We start from the raw sequence: 13,803 nt of genomic DNA on the forward strand, positions 1-13,803 counted from the left end.
CTGGCAATTTTCCTTGTTTAGGTTGCGCGTGTTGTAGCAATATGATTAAAGGAGATAGTTTTAATCATCCACAAACTGGTAAAAAATTTACTATAAGAGAAAGATATACGTGCTCCTTGAACTTTGCTATTTATGTAATCACATGCCCTTGTGGGTTAATGTATGTGGGTGAGACCACTATGGAAATACGGGCACGGATTAGTAAACACAAAAGTACCATCAGGACCAAGCTCTTAGAGTTACCAATACCGAAGCATTTTATTGAGTGTAGACATTCCATCAATCAGATGAGATTTAGGGTGATAGATGGCGACCCTATGTCAAGACGAGGTGGGGATAGGATTAAATTATTAAAGAAAAAGGAACTGAAGTGGATTTCTATTTTGGATACGTTACAGCCAAAAGGCCTTAATCTTGAGTATAATTAACAGATTTGCCTGTAAATTACCCACTGAATTCTTGACGGTATTTCTTTCGTTTTTTGTATATATTTGTTTTTTAATTTTGTTTTGTTTTCTTGTTCTTACTAGGTTTGGAATGGCCTGAGGACATGGGGACTGAATAGTCCTGAAGTTTTTGTAGATTTTGTCATATGTCATTGATTGTTTTGTCTGTCGATCCCCATGCCCTCTTGTATTTCTATTCCTTGTGATTTTTTGAATGCTTTTGATTAAAGTTTTTTTTATCTCGGCTGAAAAATTGTACTAATTGGTGCTAGCAGACTATTTGTTCTAGGGTATATTTATACATTTTTGCATGGGTTACCCTGTTGCCATGTGCTGGGATATGTTGCGATCACATGATTTGGTCATGTTGTCAAGGTGAAAATATATTTTCTTATATAACTTTTATATTTTTATACTGTGAAACAATAAGTTTTTCCTAATTGCTTGCTAATGCAAATGTAACTGTATTAAAGATGGCTGCCAGTGTTCACTTTCACTTAAATTCAGTGTCTAAAGAGTTAAGTTAAGTTTCATTTCTCCTAAAAAAGATAACTCAGGAATGTGAAGAAGAAGTAACCATCGGGAGACGTTTTGACGAATCAGAGAGAGACTGGACACTAGATGTATACTGCATAAACCCCGCCTAATGCACGCCTTCCCCTAACACTCAATATAGTATTGTGTATTTGTAAATAAAAGCCAGTTGTTGTACTGCTCCTGACAGGTGTGGATGCAGGACATTAGCTAAGACTGAATCAGCTGCGTGTCTGAGTCATTCTTAATCGGTACCAGATGTTTTGCGCTCGCACAATGATTTGGAATGACTGGTGAATGAGGATTCATTGTCGTTTACGACCCCGACAATTTGGCGCCCAACGTGGGGCGTGGACAGTGATCCGAGGCTCCTCTGGACCCATGCCTGGATGTCTGTGGATGATACCTGTAGTGGCTGACCTCGAGGACTGAACACCCTCCAAAACACGGTAAGTGAGATCATATACACTGTATGTGTCACACTTGCTAGTGTCTCAGCCGTTATTGGTTTGTCTGTGGTCTCCTTGGGTCTGAGGGGTGACCGGTCGAGTGGTGAGACTGAGTGCGATCCTGTGCCACGCTCTGAACCAGCAACTGAGAGACGTCGCATTCTGCGTGTCCTCGTGTACACCACACCTCCTCCACCGGTCATTGTACTCCATTCAACCACCCTACCCGTGACTATTGTCTAGTAGTGAAGTGGAGTGATAAATTGAGCTAGTTGCAGATTGTGGGGCAACCTAGAGGAAGGGATAGGAGACGCAGCCTCTGTGATATTGTACCAGCTAGGTAATTAAGACGTCCCGAGAAGGGACCACCTGTATTTCTGTGGAGGGCTCTCACTAGGAGACCGCCTCCCGACTGTTGGAATATCGTGGCAGGATAATCTGTTAATCACTGCTGTTCAAGGTTAGGGAAAGGAAATATTGAGCGCGAGGCTCTTTTCCTAGTACGTCGAACGTGAGGCTCCGTACTGTGGAACATCAGTGTTGATATCGCTACCAGTGGTTTTTCTGCAGAGAACCATAGTATTCTGTAAGAGTCATGCTGCGTATCTTAAAGCAGAAGAAGTCTGTGCCCCACAAGTTAGATGAGGATGCTGTGGAGGTCAAGGCAATAGTAGCGTCACGGGAAGGCAAGAAGGCAGTCAAGAATGTTGAGAGATTGTATAAGCATGTAGGATTGCCCTCGTCAGGGAGATTACAGCCGGCTATGTGGCATAATCTCATAGAGAACAAACGAGGCATGTTGAAAGATAAAGGATTGTTAGAACAAGCACAAGCTCATCTGCGAGTTGCGCGAGGCTTGAAGAATGAAGGATGGAAAGAGATTGATGGGGAAGGAGGATCAGACAATGCGGAACCTGTGTTTGGTTATAAAATGCCTTTGAACTGTGATCTTATAGATTGTAAAATGGCCGCCGTGCCACTGATGATGAAAATGCAGTCCCAACCACCGCCCTATAATGGCGACAAGACGAGCTCTCCAGAAACGTGGGTGTGTCCTGTTTGTGGCGTGCAGAATCCAACCTGGGTGGAAACCTGCCATGTGTGTGGGGCGGGCCGTCCTTGGGGTTCCGCCCAGACCATGGACGGAAGTGGGGCATGCCACGCCTCCACCGGCAGCCATCTTGGTGCACCCGGAATTCCTCCCCAGCCACTATGTCCGCTGGTAACACTTTCCGGCGAGTACTATCAGGGACCACCACTTCCTGAGAAACCTCCGGCACCGACCGATGCTGTTCCCACCTCTAATGTTCCTGTTTCTGTTCCAGCCTCTGGGCCTAGTCTCCCGGTGCAACCCACTGTGATATTTGTAAATACACCTGGTCAAGGTCCCTTCACTCTTGATGCCCTGACCGGCAGTACGGCTTTCCGGTCCGTAATGCGTATGAGGCGCCAAGCTATCGGAGATGATGAGGGTTCAGAAGATTCTGACAATCAGGTTGCTACAATTCCCCCTGCCCCGCCACTGCTATTAGGTCCGTTCGAATCCCCCCGGCCCGGAAGGAGCCCACTACCTACCCCTCTCAACAAATCCTCTAGGTTGCCCCATGACCCTGAAATCTGGTTCCCCTGTCATTCACGCTATTACATCACACCTCAGGGCTCCCAGGTTCTTTTCTCAGTGGGGTATGGGGACATAGTTACCCACCAGGTAGGAGCCATAGTGAACCCAGCTAACTCTACCCTGTCGCATAGAGGTGGTTTGGCCCAACAGATAGCTAAAAAGGGAGGCCCAGCCATAACCCAAGAGTGTCAGGCCTACCTTGCCAATTATGGCCCCTTGCATCCAGGAGATGCTATGTCCACCCAGGGAGGGAATTTGCCCTGTGATATAGTGTTACACACTGCAGGCCCTATATATGATTACAGGACACCCGAGCATTGCCGTATCCCGGACAGATGCGTTATAGATATTTCAAATCTACATCTGAGACTGAATGAATTGAGTAATGATATAGTTCGTGTTATATGTGGCATTACATTGTAAAGTTTCCTGAATGCATTTGGCCAGAAAAAGGGCAAGGCATGGTTAATCTCATTATACAGTTATCTGCCCTTACAGTGAAATCCCGTGATTTTGAGTTTCTTTGTAGAAATTGATTTTGATAAGTCTAAAGAACTACAGAATTCTGTGAAGGACGACGCTGCATTCTGACGGGAGGGGTGAAGGATGGCGCTGCGTAGTTTTTCTTCTCCCTTCGCTCTTATCTCTGCTGAGTGTGAGCTGTGCTCAAAATTCTCTGTAATTCTATCCGTAAGGTACACGCTGAAAGATTTGTGCATTTTAAAGCAACAGTACTTAATTGAAGATTGGAAGTTAAAAGTAAGATATGGTGCCTAATTTAGAAGGGAATTGTAAGTGATTGCTTGGTCATTAATGTGTTTGAACCTGCTTCTAGTTGTGTGATTGATTTGTATAGCAAATTGTGTCAAATTACAAGAGACAGAGAAGGAAGGAAGCAGTAAAACAAGTGGGACAAACATTGAAAAAGGCAAAAATACCAGAGTGTGAATGTTTGGATGTACAAAAAGGCACAGACAAGGGAAGAAAATAGCAAGTGAATAAATGATGCTTGAGAATGGGCAGCAGTGTGGAAGGTGTATTATGAATGTTTGATTGACAAAGTGTAACCAGAGACCCAAACAAAACAGATGGACTTGTAAACACTGTGGTCAGACTCAGACAAACCCAGACTGAATAGCTACTTGTGTGACCTGTGCTACTGACCTAAGAGAATTGCACTAAATCCTATCCAGACAAGATCATAAGAAGCTGACATAATAGTGTGGATAGTGGGTAGTGGGGACATTGGCCCTTGAGGAGTAAGCTGACAGTAGACATCAGACGGCCAACCCCATCAGGACCTAGAAGTGTGACTAGAATAAGAAAGATACAGGTGTATTATCCCTGGAGCCCCTCTGACCAGCTAGCTTTGCTGAAGCAGCTGCCTGCCCCTGAAGACCAACCATTCCCGTTTTACAGACACATAAAGGAAGTACAGCAAACATATAAGTGTACCTGGGCAGACTTAGAGAGGTTGGTGAGTTTAAAGGCAGGTGACGCACTAGATCATATAATTAAGACACACAGATGTGACAAAGAATCAGGCTTGGGGCATGGATGATAAATCTGCACGATCTGGACGATCTGGGGAGACGTACTGTGAGTCACTAAGACAATGGGCTGCAGTGGAACAATCAGAGCAGTCTGTACTCCTGACTAATGTGACACAGCAAAGAGGAGAGAGAGTAGAGATATACCTTGGACGGTTACAGCTGAAATGGGCAGACATGGGGTACATTTGCATAAACCCACTTGATGTTAGAATACTGGTGGATGCATTCATTGACGGTATGAACAAAGACTTACGAGACGCAGTACAGACAGCCAGACCTGAATGGAGACATGTAGATCCGAAAGACCTCCTTAAGGTAGCTAAAGAAATTGAGCAAACAAGGACAATAAAACGACCTGTCATGTATGCTGGAGCACAAGGAAAAAAGTGGAGACGTAATAGGAAAGGCATGTGAGATGACACTGACGTTTCTTTTGACAATCTATTCCCCACATGACATCCATGCCATACTCCTACAAGTTCAACCAAAACATCTGTCTATGGCCAGACAGCTCTACTAATTCCTGAGTATGTCACTCCTCAAAAGATGTAACGTTCTGAATCCAGCCACCCTCCTGCCTGTGGATTCAGAAAAGGGGGAATTGGTGACCATATTAGCGCGTGAGGAAAGATACTTTGACATGAAGCATGAACATGTCTGCATAGAACTGATGAGTCAGGAGACAGTTGGGTTTGCACACATTCATGAAAAACCTGTTCCTAATGCAGACTTTGAGTTTCTTTTTTGTAGATGGCCCCAGATACCACCAGGATGGACGATTCTACACTGGATATGCAGTAGTATCCTCACATGAGGTAATCCGAGCGGAACCACTCTCTCCTCACATGTCGGCGCAGGAGGCAGAGTTGAAGGCACTCACTGAGGCGTGTAGAGCCGCTGCAGGTAAAGTCGCTAATATTTTCACAGATTCGAAGCCCATTAAAAATGCAGAGCTGGTGAAACAATTGATGGAGGCATTGATGTTACCAGTCCAGGTTGGCATTGTCAAGGTAAAAGCACACACAAAGGTGACTCCGTGGAGGTAGAGGGCAATAGAAGGGCGAACGAGGCTGCTAAAATAGCACAAGGCGGCCTAGAGAGAGCAGTGGACGGTGGCGGGGAGTCAGCGTATTCCAGCCACATTGGGTCTAGATGTCCTGAAATCCCTCCAGCAAAAGGCTGCCCAAACAGAGAAGGTACACCGAGGGAGACTGGGAGCTGAGCTGAACTCAAATGGAGTATGGGAGAATAAGGATAAAATGTGCCCACCAAAGTCCCTGTTCCCAATCATGGCGCAAGCAGCACATGGCCCCAATCACACCTCAAAAAGTCACATGTGTGCCATGGTAGATGCCTTCTGGATCGCTCCTGGCTTCAGTTGCGCAGCCGCGAAACTTGTACAATCATGCCTCATCTGTGCACAGCACAACCCAGGTAAAACAGTAAAAGTCCCTAAGAAAGCGACACCTAGGCCTCTCTACCCGTTTCAGAGACGGCAGATTGACGACATACAGCTACCAAGGTAGGAGTGTATGCAAATATCCTAGTATGTGTAGATCTCTTCTCTGGATGGCCAGAGGCCTACCCGGTGAAAACGGCTACAGCTCGAGCTACTGCAAAGAAACTGGTGATGGAACTAGTACCACGATTCGGTGTCCCTGAAACAATTGAATCAGACAGAGGTACACACTTTACTGCTGAGGTAATGCAAAATGTAATGCAAATGATAGGTGTAGAACAAGCATTTCATACACCCTACCACCCACAGAGTTCAGGGAAGGTAGAGAGAATGAACGGGACACTAAAATTGAAAATACAGAAAACCATGGAACAAACCCATAAACCATGGCCAGAGTGTCTCCCATTAGCATTATTCTCAGTAAGGTACACACCCACGGGGAAAACTAAACTGTCACCCTTCGAGATACTGTTTGGAAGACCACCGAACACAGGGTTGTACTACCCACAGGTCTTAACACTCAATGTGGATAATTTGACAAGTTATGTAATCCAGTTGCAAAAGCATTTAACTCAAATGCATTCTGTAGTTTTCTCTTCCATTCCAGATCCAGATAGTGTGGAAGGAACTCACTGTCTACAACCTGGTGATTACGTATATGTCAAGAAACACTCCAGAAAGACCCTTGAACCCCGATATCAAGGACCTTACCAAGTACTCCTGACAACGCCTACTTCTGTTAAGTTGGAAGGACGACCAACCTGGATCCACGCATCGCATTGCAAACTAGCCACAGGAATTAACAAAGCATAAGAGTGCATAATGTTTTGGTTTGGTTTTGTTGCATTATCTGTAATAATGGTAGCTGCGTGGGACAATCTAAATTCTCCAATGTCCTTGAATAATAAGTTTATACAACATCATGAAAAAAATACTAAATGATTGGTCAAAAGACACTCAGTCTCCAGCAGATTGCTGGATCTGCACACATTCACCAATATCGGCCACTAGTATTCCGTTCCTTGTTATTCCTGTGCCACCCAAGGAATTATTTGCCTGGACCAGTTGTTCTGATACACTCGCTAATAATGCCACAAATAATGTGAAGTTATGGAACACAACTGTTGGAATACCTATTGTGGGATGGGTAGGATACCCTTGGTGGCAGGGTAATCTTTCAGGAAGTAACACATACCTTCAATATCTGGCATATAAAGGGGGGGCTTGGGTACCCAGGAATAGAACTCGGTTAACCTACCTGGGGCAAATTCCAATGTATGGCCTACAAGTTAGTTTTAATGTAACTTCCCACTCTACTGATGCCTTCAAACCAATACTGCTAGAAAGAAGGTTGCATAACACGTCCTGGGAGTATTCCAATTTATTTCCCCAGGGCAATAATGAAACTTGTTTTAATATTTCAGGTAATATACCTTGCAACGAGTCATCTGGATATGAGAAAGGAACTCCCACCTGTAGAAATCCCGATGTAGGGTATTGTAGCCCTTTAGGACAACTTCCAAATTGGTGTATGCTTCAGAATGTATCTGCGTTCATAGATTTAGTTCATAGACTGGTATTACAACATTCAGCCCTATGGGACCTACCTAGTGACATGTTCTGGGTATGTGGAGACAATGCATATAAATGGTTGCCAGTAGGGGTAAAAGGTGCTTGTACTCTGGGTCGTTTGACTCCAGCTACCTTTGTTATTCCGAATGACCAGTTGAATACTCAGAGCATACCTAAACACCACTGCCTGTGTCATGAATTTGTTGAAAGGTTTGAAGCCCACTGATTGCCCAGATTACGTCCCACTAATTCATAAGGAACCCAAACTAAAGGTCCCAGGAGAAGTAACTGTATTAGCTGACAATTACACCTGCTATAATTCCCACGACACCACAGGTACACCAGTAGGGATCTTCGAGACAGGTTTCTGCAAAGAGAATAGTTCTCTAGATACTGACTTGTTAATCAAACATACACAATATATGTATGACATTTATTGGTTATGTGGAGATGGTAAGCTCCGTCCTAGGTTGCCAAATGCCTGGACAGGCCAATGCACCCTTGTTAAACTAGCTATGCAGTTCAAGATTCTACCCTGGGATCCAAAGATACCTGATGAATAGTGTTGAGCATTCCGATACCGCAAGTATCGGGTATCGGCCGATACTTGCTGTATCGGAATTCCGATACCGACTTCCGATATTTTTTCAATATCGGAATTCGGCATCGGAATCGGAAGTTCAGTTGATTGACGGCCTGACGTCATCATGATGCGCGGTGTGTGCGCATAATGATGCGCCGTCATTTCGGGCCTTCCGGGGGTCTCTGCCGGCCTGCCGGGGGGCTGTGCCGGCCTGCCGGGGGGCTGTGTGGACTGCCCGGGGTCTGTACCGGCCTGCCGGGGGGCTGTGCCGGCCTGCCGGTGGTCTGTGCACCCTGTGGGGGTCTGTACCGGCCTGCCGGGGGGCTGTGCCGGCCTGCCGGGGGGCTGTGCTGATGTCCGGGGGTCTGTGCAAGCATCGTCCGATGGGACTACAAGTCCCATCGGGCGATGCCTGCTACCATGACAGTGATTGACACATTAGCCAATGATGGGACAGTAGTAGTCCCATCATCCGGCTAATGTGTTAAATGTTAAAAAAAAAAAAAAAAAATACTACATACATACTACATGCATGCTACATACATACTACATGCTACATACATACTACATACATGCTACATACATACTACATACATGCTACATACATACTACATGCATGCTACATACATACTACATGCTACATACATACTACATGCATGCTACATACATACTACATATATACTACATACATACTACATGCTACATACATACTACATACATACTACATACATACTACATGCATGCTACATACATACTACATATATACTACATGCATGCTACATACATACTACATGCTACATACATACTACATATATACTACATACATACTACATACATGCTACATACATACTGCATGCTACATACATACTACATACATACTACATACATACTACATGCATGCTACATACATACTACATGCATGCTACATACATACTACATGCATGCTACATGCATGCTACATACATACTACATGCTACATACATACCACATACATACTACATACATACTACATACTACATATATACTACATGCATGCTACATACATACTACATGCTACATACATACTACATACATACTACATACATACTACATGCTACATACATACTACATATATACTACATGCATGCTACATACATACTACATGCTACATACATACCACATACATACTACATACATACTACATACATACTACATGCTACATACATACTACATATATACTACATGCATGCTACATACATACTACATGCTACATACATACCACATACATACTACATACATACTACATACATACTACATGCTACATACATACTACATATATACTACATGCATGCTACATACATACTACATGCTACATACATACCACATACATACTACATACATACTACATACATACTACATGCTACATACATACTACATATATACTACATGCATGCTACATACATACTACATGCTACATACATACCACATACATACTACATACATGCTACATATATACTACATGCATGCTACATACATACTACATATATACTACATGCATGCTACATACATACTACATGCTACATGCATGCTACATACATACTACATACATACTACATGCTACATACATACCACATATATACTACATACATACAATACATTCATACAATACATACATAGACATACAGTACATATAACATAGAGTAACATACTTACCAATACTTGTCACATTGTTCCCCGAAGCCATTGTCTTTTCTGGAATAAATATTAACATAACAAACCACAAAAATACTCACCCACGATCCGAAGCAGTCCACGAGTGTGTCCCACGACGATCTTGGGTAGAGAACTGCAGCATCAGATGATGCTGCCGTTCTCTACGGGCTGCAGGAATCCAATGACGGAAGGTAGGTATCCTTCCGCACTGTATTCCTCCGCCACTTAAAAAAAAAAAATTCCCTAGTCTCACTTTATGCCATTGCTGCGTGGGAATTTCCCACACAGCAATGGCATAAAGTGAGACTAGGGACTTTTTTTTTTTTTAAGTGGCGGAGGAATACAGTGCGGAAGGATACCTACCTTCCGTCATTGGATTCCTGCAGCCCGTAGAGAACGGCAGCAACAGCTGATGCTGCAGTTCTCTACCCAAGATCGTCGTGGGACACACTCGTGGACTGCTTCGGATAGTGGGTGAGTATTTTTGTGGTTTGTTATGTTAATATTTATTCCGGAAAAGACAATGGCTTCGGGGAACAATGTGACAAGTATTGGTAAGTATGTTACTCTATGTTATATGTACTGTATGTCTATGTATGTATTGTATGAATGTATTGTATGTATGTAGTATATATGTGGTATGTATGTAGCATGTAGTATGTATGTAGTATGTATGTAGCATGCATGTAGCATGCAGTATGTATGTAGCATGCATGTAGTATATATGTAGTATGTATGTGGTATGTATGTAGCATGTAGTATGTATGTAGCATGCATGTAGTATGTATGTAGCATGCATGTAGTATATATGTAGTATGTATGTAGCATGTAGTATGTAGCATGCATGTAGTATATATGTAGTATGTATGTAGCATGTAGTATGTATGTAGCATGCATGTAGTATATATGTAGTATGTATGTAGCATGTAGTATGTATGTAGCATGCATGTAGTATGTATGTAGCATGCATGTAGTATGTATATGGTATGTATGTAGCATGTAGTATGTATGTAGCATGCATGTAGTATATATGTGTTATGTATGTGGTATGTATGTAGCATGCATGTAGCATGCATGTAGTATGTATGTAGTATGTATGTAGTATATATGTAGTATGTATGTAGCATGTAGTATGTATGTAGTATGTATGTAGCATGCATGTAGCATGCAGTATGTATGTAGCATGCATGTAGTATATATGTAGTATGTATGTAGCATGTAGTATGTAGCATGCATGTAGTATATATGTAGTATGTAGCATGTAGTATGTATGTAGCATGCATGTAGTATATATGTGTTATGTATGTAGCATGTAGCATGCATGTAGCATGCATGTAGTATGTATGTAGTATATATGTGGTATGTATGTAGCATGCAGTATGTATGTAGCATGCATGTAGTATATATGTAGTATGTATGTTGCATGTAGTATTTATGTAGTATGAATGTAGCATGTATGTAGTATGTAGTATGAATGTAGCATGTATGTAGTATGCATGTTGTATGTATGTAGCATGTAATTTTTTTTTTTTTTTTACATTTAACACATTAGCCGGATGATGGGACTACTACTGTCCCATCATTGGCTAATGTGTCAATCACTGTCATGGTAGCAGGCATCGCCCGATGGGACTTGTAGTCCCATCGGACGATGCCTGCACAGACCCCCGGAGCCTGCACAGACCACCGGCAGGCCGGCACAGCCCCCCGGCAGGCCGGCACAGCCCCCCGGCAGGCCGGCACAGCCCCCCGGAGCCTGCACAGCCCCCCGGCAGGCCGGCACAGCCCCCCGGCAGGCCGGCACAGCCCCCCGGAGCCTGCACAGACCACCGGCAGGCCGGCACAGACCACCGGAGCCTGCACAGACCCCCTGGCAGGCCGGCACAGCCCCCCGAAAGGCCCGTACAGACCCCAGAGAGGCTGTACAAGGGCAGGAAAGGGTTTTTCTTATTCCGATACCGGAAGTCCCATAGACTTGAATGGGACTTCCGGTATCGGAATCGGCGATACCGATACTTTTTTTAAAGATCGGCCGATACCATCCGATACGATACTTTGAAGTATCGGACGGTATCGCTCAACTCTACTGATGAACCTACCAGGAAAAGGAGAAGCCTCGATCAGCTCCATATGAGTTATGAAGAAGATCCACTAGTATATATTGATGCTATTGGAGTGCCAAGGGGGGTGCCTGACCAATTTAAAGCCCAGAACCAGATCTATGCTGGCTTTGCCTCTATAATCCCACAGGTGCAGATTAATAAAAATGTTGAATGGATCAATTACATATATTACAGTGAACAAAGGTTTGTCAATTTCAGCCAAGATGCCTTCCAAGGTATAGTTGAAGAATTGGGCCCTAACACTAGAATGACACTCCAAAATCGACTAGCCCTTGATATGATATTAGCTGAGAAAGGAGGAGTTTGTGGGATGGTGGGAGAGGAGTGTTGTACCTATATCCCTCAGAACTCTGGAGTGAATGGAAAAACCATGATAGCCCTTAAAAAGATAACTGGGTTAGCAGCAGAATTGAAAACTAATGCTGGAGTAGACACATCTTTCTTTTCCGGCTGGTTGGGTGGACTCAAGGGATTCCTTCAACAAGCTTGTATAGTACTGATTGCCCTCCTTGTAATTGGATCAATAACTCTTTGTTGTGTTATTCCCTTGTATAAAAAGGTTATTGCCAAAGCAACTCCGACTGGCACCTTCCTCAATCAAGAAGTAGACCCACCAGAGTACGATGGTACTGATCTAGGGAAGATCCCTAAGTATATTCCCCTCAAGAGAGTAGACAAAACCCCCCATTCTCAGATGATGTTAAGAGACTTAGTTTAGGGACAGCGGGAGAACTCCATGTGAGGTTAGTGAAGGGTTCAGCTGCCTGGAGGCCTCTCGCTAGGGGAGAGCTTCTGAGGTGTCTGGATGAAGAAATCCACCTCCCCTTTTCCCATCACATGGACAGTCTCGAAGGATCTTTCATTAAGGGAAAAACTTAGTGTTTAGGGGGGATTGTCAAGGTGAAAATATATTTTCTTATATAACTTTTATATTTTTATACTGTGAAACAATAAGTTTTTCCTAATTGCTTGCTAATGCAAATGTAACTGTATTAAAGATGGCTGCCAGTGTTCACTTTCACTTAAATTCAGTGTCTAAAGAGTTAAGTTAAGTTTCATTTCTCCTAAAAAAGATAACTCAGGAATGTGAAGAAGAAGTAACCATCGGGAGACGTTTTGACGAATCAGAGAGAGACTGGACACTAGATGTATACTGCATAAACCCCGCCTAATGCACGCCTTCCCCTAACACTCAATATAGTATTGTGTATTTGTAAATAAAAGCCAGTTGTTGTACTGCTCCTGACAGGTGTGGATGCGGGACATTAGCTAAGACTGAATCAGCTGCGTGTCTGAGTCATTCTTAATTGGTACCAGATGTTTTGCGCTCGCACAATGATTTGGAATGACTGGTGAATGAGGATTCATTGTCGTTTACGACCCCGACAATGTGATTGCCTCATATGACATTGATTATATTGATCTGTTTTCTGACCATTGCCTGTGGGTTGGTATTGCGTCTTTTACGTGATCCATACAGGTTATCTTTGAGGTATTATATCATATATGCATTTCCGTTAGGTATGCGATATTTAGGGGTTATGATCGCGGACCTAAGATTTTATTGACATGTTGCGGTCACGTGATTTTTTCATGTGACTGCTACTTGTAATGGCACTGTTGAATGGGCTCGTCATGTAGCTACTGCGCGTGCGCGTTTAACTCGCTTTCAATAGGAACATTGATAGATAGTTGGCTAACATAGGAGTACTGCGCATGTGCATCTGGCCGTGGTTATCGCGGGATTTTTTAGCTATCGCGAGGTCTTGTC

Source organism: Dendrobates tinctorius, unplaced genomic scaffold (genome assembly GCF_039654945.1).
Source record: "Dendrobates tinctorius isolate UK_male_01 unplaced genomic scaffold, ASM3965494v1 ptg000060l, whole genome shotgun sequence".
Taxonomy (NCBI): domain Eukaryota; kingdom Metazoa; phylum Chordata; class Amphibia; order Anura; family Dendrobatidae; genus Dendrobates; species Dendrobates tinctorius.